This window comes from Lycorma delicatula, chromosome 6 (genome assembly GCF_047948215.1).
Source record: "Lycorma delicatula isolate Av1 chromosome 6, ASM4794821v1, whole genome shotgun sequence".
Taxonomy (NCBI): domain Eukaryota; kingdom Metazoa; phylum Arthropoda; class Insecta; order Hemiptera; family Fulgoridae; genus Lycorma; species Lycorma delicatula.
The window spans coordinates 96,643,875-96,656,557 of NC_134460.1; the positions used below are offsets into that span (position 1 = coordinate 96,643,875).

General features: G+C 27.3%; 1 long non-coding RNA gene across 1 annotated transcript in view; it reads left to right on the forward strand.

Annotated features, from left to right (window-relative positions):
* Window positions 1–12,683, forward strand: part of LOC142326479 (uncharacterized) — a 390,885-nt gene that overhangs the window by 372,161 nt on the left and 6,041 nt on the right. The window lies entirely within an intron of this gene.

Consider the following 12,683-nt stretch of genomic DNA (forward strand, 5'->3'; position numbering starts at 1 on the left):
TTTATATTTGGGAATGACAAGATGAACAGGATAAACAGGATGGGGAAGACCAGAGGATAATGAGATAGTGTTATATATCTTGAAGAGGAATGGGTATAAAGAATAGTTTATAAAAAATACTTAGAACAGAATATAAAAAAGAAGTTTCATTAAAAATACTGGGTGAAATAATAATAATAGATTTTTAAAAACGACAAAAGCTTCTTACTCCTACAAACTGGAGTTTTAAATTTTAAAACTTCTTTAAACAGTTACCTTTTAACAGTTTCCACTTGAAATTATTTTATTACTTTTTCTTTTAGGCGTTATCAAGTAGAAATAGCTTTCGACTCTACTTACAGTCGATTTTCTTGGAATCTAAATTGTTTTCCCTTCGGGGAGGGTATTCTCTACCTCTAAAGGGCTGTATTGTCCATTGATATTTCATATTGAATCTAAAAAAAAATAATTAAATAAATTTTACCAAGATTGCATCTCTACTTTTTGCTATACCAGTATATATATATTGAATTTTTTTCATTTAGTATCGGGATAGGATATATAATCTTTTAATTTTTTTACACAATAATTTTTGTTTAAAACAGCACGAATGTTTATTTTAAGATATTCTGAATTAATCTTTATTCTACATAAGAATTATTTTGAAAACTTGAATTCAAAATAATCTTTATAACATTTTATTGGTTTAATAAACTGATCTACAGTATGTTGTATTATTTATATTTAAATAAATAAATAAATAATAAAATAACCTAAATCTGAGGGTAATTTTTCTTTAACTTTTAAATAAATTGCGTTATTAGTGGATAGATCGCGCTAAAAAGATAATGAAGTCTTTCTCAAAGATATTGAACGGCAGTGTAGTTCGGTGTTGTACATGTATATATATATAAGTAGTAAGAGAGGTGGTATATAGAGAGATCTATAAAAGCGAAGGCAGTAAGCAAAAGAAATAAGGAAGGAAACCTTACCCTCATTAGACGGTAAGACACGACATCCAAGTACGGGAGTGAGTTTTACTCATACTACGACCCCCGGCATTTAAATTCATTAAGTTTCGTTGTGAACGTGCTAACACAGTACGCTATTAAAAATATAACTCTTCAAACAACATTCCTCAGTTCACTCCTCATCTATAGTCATGTTGCACACCCTTTAAACCCCTACCATACTCTAACATCTCTTGACTGTGTGTCCTGCGTACAAAAATAAAAAAATACATCACTCTGTGACGTCATTCTCAATGATTAAAAATCCATCAAACTTTGCAAAATATTCACTCACTCTACTTGTTATTATTTTCCCCCATTTTCTTCAATTCCTTTACGTTTCTCCCTATATTTTCATATCACCTCAATTTATATTTCCGATCTCCTGCTAGTAATTTTTGCTCCAGTGTTTTTAATTTTCTTTTTCAAATAGTTATTGAATTTTTATTAATAAAAAAAAAAATTAATATTAAAAGTTTTTTTTGAAAAAATTATTTTGTTTAAATTTTAATATGAAAGAACGGGCTCCACCCACACAACAGCTGTGGTCAATAGCTCGATGGAAATTGGCATCGTATAAAAAGATGTCATATACCTGACCGGGATTCGAACCCGGGACCTCCGCAGGAAAATGCCGAGTCGCTAGCTACTCAGCCACGAAGTTCGGCATTATTATTTCTTTAATATTATTATTATTTTTTTTTTTATTTTAAATATATTGTAATACTAAATACATTTTAATGTATTATGTAATATTTATTCTTTGTCATAATTTAAATTATTTTTTTTTTTAATCTGCACACAACAATATATATATATATTTTTTTAATTTTTATAAACAGTTGTGATGCATTTCAAATTTAATTCTACTATACTTATAATTCAGAATTCCGTTCACATTTCACAATTGATCGTTAATATAGAATACAAAAATGTATTTTAAATTAATCAAATAATCGATGGGTGAAGCTGTTAATAGATAAAAATCAACATTAACAAAAAATAATAAACAAAAAGAGTGAATTCTGTTTGTTACATCTGCGGAAGATACTGCACCGAAACAGCTGTTGTGTTTTTTACTTTACCATCTATATAGCAGCTACAGCTATCTAGTAGGGAAAGTATGATATTCGGTGTAAATAGGGCATATCTGGTTTTTACTTAATCTTGACGAATTGACTCTTAGACACCAGAAAACCGAAAATGGTATCGAAATTTCCACAGAAAAATGTGCGTACGTATGCATGTGTATATTGGCATGTAAATCGCCTTATATCTCCAGAACTACTTGACCGATTTTCACAAAATTTGACTATAATATCTCTGTAATAGGGGCACTGATGGTCTTAAATTTTCAATTCAAAAGGTCAGCGGGTGGATGACACAGAGGGGAAAACGAAATCGTCTATAGATTTTGCATAATTAAGTTATATTCTTTTTTTGGTAATTTTGTGAATATAAATAAACAACTTTAAAAAAAAATGTTTTGCTAAATTTCACCCCCACCCCTAAAAATGGTTTTCGGTATTGGTCTATAAATCACCTTATATCTCCAGAACTACTTGACCGATTTTGACCAAACTTGGTCAGATTACTTCTATATATGGGTCCTACTAATTTTTTATTTCAAAAGGTCAGGGGATGGGGAATACAGGGGGGGGGAACAAAATCGTCTCCAGATTTTGATAATTGAGATTATATTTCTTTTTATAATTTTATGACTATTAATAAACAACTTTTAAAAAATTGTTAAATTTCATCCACACCCTTAAAAATGGTTTTAATTTTTAACAGTTACAGAAGGCAGTACAAGGAATGATTTTCATTGCAGTTTTTTTTTTTTTTATATTTTTGTGAACATTATAAAAACAAAACTTTTATGTAAAACTTTTTTTGCTAAATTACACTCTGAAAAATAGTAATACTTTTGAAACGTTGTTGAAGATATTAAGTGGGTCTTTTTCGTTGCAGATTTTTTTATTAGCATCTCGTTAAAACCAAACATTTGTTGTCCATCAAAGTGAGGTCTTAACCCAGTAACCCCCCTCTTACACACCCCACATTCCACGTAGAAGTCGGACTACTGCTATAGTCGTCTGCCATGTTGTGACGTCACAGGTGAGAGGTAAAATTAAATAAATGAATAACATTTAAAGTGTAATAATTTATTTAAAGTGGCCGCTAGTACCGCCACACTCGGGCGAATGAAATACGGTATGCGCACGCGCTTTAGTTAGAAACATTAAATTAAATAAACAAAAAATATTATATTTAAATAAAATGATAAATATTTTAAATTAAATTGTGTGTGAAACCCGTGAATCAGAAAAAAACCTCGTGACGGGAAAGTCTATAACTGTATAGTCAGATTTTTCTTTAATATTATGAAAATCAATTAACGTTTTTTTTTTTTGTTTTTTTTTATAATTTAAATTAAAACTGCTGAACAGAATTCATTGCTTTTACATATTTTAAAAATAATCTTATAAATTGTGAAATAATCTTACTGATTAATGTATTTATCAGAACTCATTATGAGAATAATTTTACATTGACATTTATTAACACAATTAGATTGCATTAATTTAACTTTTTAGAAAATTTGGTTACAGTTCGACTAAAATTGTTTCTAATACAAGAACTATTTATTGTAAAACAGTAATTTTTGAAAATGAAAAGATATTAAGCGGTTTTTTTAATTTTTTTTAAATTTAATTTCAAATTTTTGTAGTTGTAATCAAATAAAACAACTGTTATTTACTGTAATTATTATAAAAATTTGATTTATATTCTATTTTTAGTGGGGATTGATTATTTTAAATAACGCTATCTGCACAATGGAAGGAAAGACGAGATTTGATTGGTCGAAAAATTAGATAAAAACGCGTGTGGGTGTGCAAGATATTCAGACAAAACCTTGAAACATTGGCTTAAATACGTAGGAGTAAATAGTATGACGTCATAGTCTATTTCTATTCTATCAGCACAAATTTTTAAGTACTCATGAAGAAAATCGGCATGTATTTGATTATTATGTTTTCTTTTATTTGACATAAATACAACTAAAATTAATCCTCTAGAATGCCAATAATAACCATGATTAAAACAAAGCACAGCTTTTCAAATATAAAATATCGAACTATGCTAATAATACATATTCGAGTATATATATTATTGTAGCTTATCAATTATAAATTATAATTGTAATTTATAATTTTCTTTCTTTTGAGAAAATAGATTTAAAGATACAATTAAAATAATAATAATATAGTATTACTGATTACACAATCATTTCAACTTTCTTTTTTCTTAATCACGAAATATTTATGTCGTTATTAAATAATTGAGAAAATTAGACTTTCTTAAAAACTCATATTTCTAAGGGTTATATATAAATCTATTACATAATTAAAAAATATGATTTAGTAACCTCAGTTATATATAAATATTAGTACTTATTAAATAAAATATTACCCCTTAGTGAAAGTGAGAAAGTCGAGTGTTAAAAATAAGTTTTCTTTCAGGTTTACGACATTAGTCGATAAAAATATCTATTGGAATTTATATTAATCACAAAAAATTGAGCATCCTTTGTTTTCATTCATTATCATTTTAATCAAGCACATGCAGAATATCTGATTAAACCAGATGAAACAGTGTTGAATCAATACAATTAAAAGACAAAACGTCCTTTATTTTACCAATAAAATCATAATTTTTCTATATTTTTTTAATTTTCATTTATATTTTAAACACATGAAAGGTATTTACATATAAAATATGATTTATCCATACTTTTTTGATAATTTACGTATTTTTCATGATTAAGAATGATTTTTTTTTTACCTGTAGTTTTACTGGATGTTGTATATACATACAACAGGGAAAACATCGTGGACTGTGACCTTGACTCGTGTATCGTGTAGGTTGTGTATGATTCATTATTTTGCTGTCATTGCAGAAACCTATAAAAAAAAATTTTGAGTATTACTTTTATTGTTTTCGTTGCCGTTAAGAATGGCTGAACGGGTTGTGCAGAGAATCTGCATTAAATTTTGTCAGAAACTTTGTGTCACGCAAGTACAGATAATAAGTAAGAATCAAACATCTTTTTATGATCAAGCTATGGTTATTACACAAATTAAAGAGTGGTATCCTCATTTCGAAGATTGCTGAACGTCTTTTGAAAGCAAATTCAATAGATGGCGTTGAATAATCATCAAATAACAATTACAACATTGAGAATGAAGTAGGAATTTCATTTGGTTCAGAACAATTGATTTTAACTGAAGATCTTGGGATACGGCTCGTAGTAACGCGATTGAAATATTAATTACGTCAACACTCGTGCCCATGTATTAACTTCAATAGGCTTCTTTAACTTCAGCAGACAATTTCAATCTCAAAACTATCCAGAAATTCTTGGTTAAATACAGTTTTGAAGAACTTAAGCAGGCTCCTTATTCACGAAACATGGTTCCCTGCGATTTTTGGCTTTTTCCTAAGTTTAAAATTTCATTTAAAGGAAAGCTATTTAAGACAGAGAAGATATCAAAAGAAATGCAACAAAATTACTTATGGTGGTCACTAAAAATGCTTCCAAGAATGGAAATATCACTGTGATAAGTATGTTATATCAGAAGTGGTCTACTTTAAACGGGATGTATCATTGAACTAAATCAGTTAAATATTTTTTTGTTTTTATGAACCAACGTCGGATACATATATATATATATACACACACAATTATTCGACGTTAGTATAAATAAATATATATATATATATATTTAGAGACCAAAAAGTATCGTTTATAATACAACACTTTTTTATGCAAATGCTAATTATATAAACGGTAGTCTCTTTAAAAAGTTGATTCTATTTTTATGGAAGTCCAACTTTGATATTGTAAAAAAGAGATGTTTATTTTGAAGTTAGTTAAAATATTTAGATCTTTGTTCATTTGGATTAAATAAAATTAGTAAAAAAAAACTAACTCTTGAGCAATTTTGCGCAAGACGACCGACTTTTCATTTCCAACGTTCTCACTATTTCGCTGTCAGAAACGCACTGTTTTACAGAATACAATGCGCTACATATATTCGATTAATGAGTAGGCCTTACGTACAAGCATCAAGTCTAAATTCATTCATCACTGTCATTCACTGCTTAAGTACGTATGAAAAATAAATCAATATAAAGTTAACATAACTTCAAATTAAGGTTATGTTGGCTGTTGCTGACCTTAAACTGAAGAACAACTCAACTAATTTTCACGGTGAACCACTTCAGTTGCACTACTACAGCATATCTAAATTTCAATGAAATTGTTCTAATAGTTTTGGAGATTTTTGAGTCAAACATTTTATATATAGGACTACATTTCCTCATTTATATATATATATATATATATATATATAAATGAGGTAATTACATTTTAAGTGAATGGTATTTCCGTACTCCTCATACCATAAAACGTAAAGAAGATTCAACTTCACCCCCCAATTCCACCGTGTGACCGAAAGTAATACTTTTCGATTTTCTTCAAAGAGTCGGTAAAAAAAACTGGGGGTAAGAATTTCACAAGTAAATGCGTAAAACATTTGTTATGATTTTTCGGAAATTAATTACATTAAAACCTTCAACGTAATATGACGTTTAGCTAAGAAAGAGTTTACAAGTAAACGAAAAGTAAAAGGAAATTACTAACAAATACATTTCCCAGTAAACTGGAATAAGGTGTAATAATTGCATTTTAATTATTGTAAAACTATTATTTAAAAATAAATAAATAAATTTCAAACAATATTTTACCAATGAAAAATTATTTTTGAATTAAAAATAATATAATAATGATAATATATACATAATACTGTTCACATGAGGCGTTTGATCATTTGAAAACCTTTTATCTTAACAGGATAAATTTTTAACGGTTTACTTTAAATTCATTAATAACAAAATCATGAATCATAAAGTTAATAAGTACAAATACTATGATATGTAATTCAATTTAATTTAATAATAATAGACCCTGAACTTATAAAGTTTTATAATAACTTCACCAACAAATAATGAAAAACAAAAGAACCCTAAAAATAATTTTGTAAAGAATGTATAATTCAGAACAACTGGCAAATATCTTGTTCAACATGAATACATTAATTTTTCATAATTATAACAAAGAAAAGATCTACGAGCACAATCAGAACAAAAATTCAAAAATAAATAATAATTAACATGTTAAGAATACGCAGAAAACACAGGTATGAGTTTGTAATTTAAACACTACATTTTAATCGGTAAAATTGTTTTAACAACAAAAATTCGGTTTCAAATATTATTTTTTGTAATTTTTATAATTTAGTTTTTGAACATCTTTTGCTTCTAATATTCTGACATCTGTTTTGTGTATATTTTCTTCATTGTTTTCTTTTAAAACAAACTAAAAATGTATACCTTGATGAATAGACTTCCTCTCCTTCTAATTTTTAAATAATTTTCTCCTCCACTCTTTTTTAACATCCATCCTTTAACATATGATCATTTTTTACGTAATTCTGGTTTAAATTTTTCTCTTTTTAAAACTTTCAATTCGTATTCTATCAGTCCATCAAAATGTTTTTTTTTTCTTCATACTAAATCTGTAAAGCTTCTATACTGATTATTTCATCTTACTTATTTTCTATGGTTGGTTGCCAAAAAATTGTACTCTATGCAAATATTTTAAAATCTTTTTTTATAAAATTAATTTCTTAATTTTTATAGGACTTGTATATAATTTTAGTTTACGTTTTAGAATTATTTTTTTATAGGGATTTTTAGTACAAAAAGAAAACAAATTTAGTTACCAAACTTAATAGTTGAAAAAAAATTTTCTGTATGATTAGTTTCAGATTCATTTTTAGACTGCCTATTCTACATGTAGGGCTTATCTAATTTTTTTTTTTTTTTGCTTGGTTGGATTTTTTAAAAAGATTATTAGTTCTATTTAGCTATAACGAACGGCCAGCTGTTGGTAAGGCAGCTGTTATTGTCCATATGTAGGCTGACCGAGCCGTATAGATTATTCAACCTCAATGACATAATTAGAGTACATAGATAATACTGGTATTTAAATTGAAAAAAACAAATTCTGGTACTTTATGATGAATTTGCGTTCTACTGTATCATGAAATAATAGAGATTTACTCGATGAATTAAAAGAATACATTTTAAGACGGTTTATCAAAACAGAACGACACCCTCATTCAGTCATCTCATATGCTTCGCTTATTTTACAAATTGTACCCGTTAAGTAATTTACACATTTCTCTTATACCGTAGAGACCCACATTCCAGTAAGCTAATTGGACAGCATAGAAAAAATGTTGCGTATAACGTGCCTCTTTATATGGAACAGATCATTAGCTTGTAATCAGGTTGTCAGTCTGTTTCGTATAATTATCATTGAGGCTAACAATTAACCTTACGATTAATTAAGTACGATTTTACACTCGATTGTTCTGCATGTGGATAAACTAAAATATCTCATGTATGAATAAATATATTAAAGCCAGGAATGTTGTTTCAACTGATAATAAAATTTATGATTTTTCCATATAAATCCCGTGTATTGAGATGTACGGGGGTGCAAATTAAATGAATGATCAATGTAGGCAGTTGTTGGGGGTGAAAATACTAAAAGGGAAGTTGCACCCCGTCCACGTACCTAATCTAGCTTTCTGATTGGGGTGTGTTTCCCTTAGTCGAAGGGTGAGTTAAATAACTAACAAAATGGCCGAAAACCCTCAAAAAGTGTCTCTCACCCCCATTTCTTTACTTACCACCCAAGGGGGAAGTAGAGGAAAGCTGAAAAAAAAAGAAAGACTCCCCTTGAACAATTTCATTTATTTTTTTCATCTTATTCTTTTTTTAATTTTTTTCTCTCTTTCTTCTTGCTTTAAAGTTTTACTCATCCGAATAATTGCGCTTCAGTTGCTATGATAATAATAATGATGGCGTTGGTAGTAGATCTTGTAATTCAAAATCTCACCCCAGTTTCAAACCAAACTACCCCAAAAAATGAGAAGACTTTCATAACATGATGAAAGAAAAAATAAAGAAAGAGCTCATTAAATGCTTGACAAGTTTATTACATAATTCTATTCCTTTTAATTCTTATTATAATATTTTTATCTCTTAATAATTACTAGCTTAATTAAAACCATTGGTAAAACCTTAAATAAACCCGTTTTTATATTTAAAAAAATGTATATATACATACTTAACACGTATTTAACTCTAAAATTATTTACTTTTTTCATAATTTTTTCCTTCATTATTATAATCCTTTCGGGAAAATGTTTATTTTAAACGCTTTTATTTAACTTACAGTGATATCCTTCCGAATCAAATCTTACAATAATTTTTTCGTCCACTATCCAACCTCCAGTTGAGTTGAAAGTATATATCTGTATTTATTCCAAATGGAAATGTGATAATCATTCATTATTAAAATAAATTAAATGATAATTAATGAAATTATAATAAATAAATTCCAATATGACGATAAAAAAATGAAAACAAAGTGCATTTTTACTATAGTAGAAAGATAAAATCATAGAACAAAAAATATTATTTTTATAAATACAATTGAAAAAATAAATCTTAAAAATCATTTTATTTAAAATGAAACAAAGAAAATAAATAAATTTTTTTGCGTTATAAAAATAATATTGATAGTATATTACTAATAATAAAAAGTGTAGCTCTAATCTTTACAATTAGTGAAAATATTTAACAGTTTTTGAATCATTACGGCCATTTATAACGAAAAATACTTCACTTTCTTAGTTTTAGTTAAATAAGACCAACATTACTTTGATAACTTTATAAGAATGCGTTTTTTACTTTTTACTAACTTTTAAATACTCGTAAAAGCGTCCGTTAACAATTAAAAAAAAATTAATTTTCTTAAAAATAATTAAAATTACCATAATTTTCATGGCGGAATAGTAGCGTCACGACATCTTATCTGGAGGTCCCGGGTTCGAATCCCGGTCGGCATGACTTTCATACGCTACAAATATCCGTTGTCATTTTCTTATGTACATCCTTCTTTGTAAACTTCTGAGGTGAATTAATTTGTCACACAAAAAAAAAAATTAAAAATTCAGAACAATTTAATAATTTTAAATGGTTCAATAATTTGTAATTTATAAAATAATGGATTTTTTTTAATAGACTATCTTCAAAGTTAAAGAAAAACTAATTAGCAAGTACACAGGCAGTAATCTGTTCTTATAAAATAAATTGTCCTGGTTGACTCATAATCAATGCCCGCCCAGCAAAAAACTACTGAAGATAAATTGATAAAAATTTGTTTACAGGTTTTTCTAACGGTGTAAGTGGACACTAAGAAAGAATTTTTTTGGAATTCCTAGTTTATAAGGGTTAAAATTTTTTGTATTTCTCCTTAACAAATGAAGATATAAATTTAATTTTTAGTGTGTGCAATTTTCTTGTGAATATGTAAAAAAAAACAATATCTAGATATTACAAAATTCAACCTTGAATGGAGTGACGAAAGGTAAAAACTTTTTATCAATGACTGCAAATTTTCCCACCTTGCGACTAAAATAAACGAAATATTCACTTGATTTGGGCTTTTAAGGTCACTCGATTTTTTAAGGGGTTCAATTGTATACGGAGCTACGACTCAACCAACACAGCCTCAGCCACTGTTACTACATGAGCAACGTGACCGGCTGCACCTGCCTCCGGTTACTTGACTCATAAAATAAAAAGATTAAATAAATACGGTAATCCTTAGTGGTGTTTGCCGAGTATCACTAAGAACCGGGAAAATACATTTTTACCCATACGAAGGATAAGTAACCAGCTATAACTAATATTTTTAAGAAAAAGACCAACTATTTTGCAACTCGAATTTTTCAGATTACTCAATTTTGGGTCTTGTACTGACCAAATTGTTGCTCTGAAGAAATTATGAAAACACAGATAAGTTTTTATAAATTGAACAGGCTTTAATTTTTATTTATCATTATTTTTCTCACAAGCCTGAGTTTAATGAATACAGAGGGGTCCAAGGGCCAGAGTCCCTTGGCTTATCGAGAAGGGCTAGTGAAGCGAGCAGCCCTGACCGGCTAGTTTTTTTACATAAATAGAAATTTTTAAGTCAAAGAAAAAATGAAATAAATATTATTCAATTAGTAAAGCAATCGGTTTTTTTCGTAAAACGTATATTGTAAAATACTAGTTTTCCTCTTTGAAAATCAAAAACAAAAAGAAATAAACAATGTATAAGGCATAAATTATTAAACGGTTAATCTTTTTCATAAAAATGAGGTAAAAAAAAATTAACTAATTAATTCATATTGCTAGTATTTATATAATTTTTTCGGGTAGACCCTTTCTGTTTAGACCCCGGAACCATCGTAAAGTATTACTTCAGAGGATGAATGAGAATGATATGTTTGAATGTAAATGAAGTGTAGTCTTTTACGGTCTCTAAAAACGTTCTAAACGAACTTTGTATCAATTCAATCCTAGAATTCCAGTTAATTTTTTAACGATTAATGTTATATTTGTGCCCTTGCTAACTGCCGTAAAGCAATTACAAAGAAATTATTTGTTAAAAAATGCAAAAATTGTGGTATTCAGTAGTACTTTTTTCAGAAAAATAAATATTTCTAAAGAATAAAATCAATTTTACCAAAACGGAAATTAGAAAAGAAATTAACCTATTTTCCACTTTTTTAAATTTATACATTTATAAATAGACGCCAAAGCGAAAACAATTAATTGCTAACCACTTCCTAACATCGTTAATGTGCTGCCAAATTCAAAATATAGAAATGTTTAAAAAATTGATCATTTTTTAATTTATTATATTATTATACAATAATTATACATTATTGTTATTGTTTTTATATAACTGCACTTCCGTTTTCGTGCAAATTTAACAAGGTATTTTTTTAATTTCATTTTTTAATGTAACTTTAAATAAGTGTTGGCTTATAAAAAACATTTGACATATTTAAAAAACTTTAGTAACAAATGCAGATGATGGTAAGAAATTTGTGTCTTTATAAAAGAAAAATAATTAATCAAAAAAATGTCGTAAAAAGATTACTACCATGTTTGTGCTAACATTGTCTATAATGCCGAAATACGTATGTATTATTTTTTAAAATCAAAACTCAATATTTAAAAATAAACTAATATAAAAAAATTAATGTATAACGTAAATTAATTAATTAATGTATATAATTGTATAATGTATATCAATTATATTAATTATATAATGTATAATTAATTTATATTTAATTAAATTAAGTAATGTTTAACGTAAATTAATATATATATATATATATATATATATATACATTATTTCAGGAAAGGAAAAATTAATCAGTGGAAGAAAGTGGACACAAGAAGAGAAGAAATGACATTCTCGAAGGATGAAAAAAGTGCGAGCACAAAGGAAGTATAACCAAAGTTGATTTATCGTGCCCTCTAAAAGGATTATTCTAAAAAAAATAACAAAATTAAGCCAAATTTACATTTTTAATTTTGGATATTTGAGTTGATGCAAAAGTATTCAACCAGCTTTTTTAAATTTCTCATAATAATATTTTTAATTTCAAAATAACATCAAGGGACTTATCTTTACACTTTAACAATCCAACAATG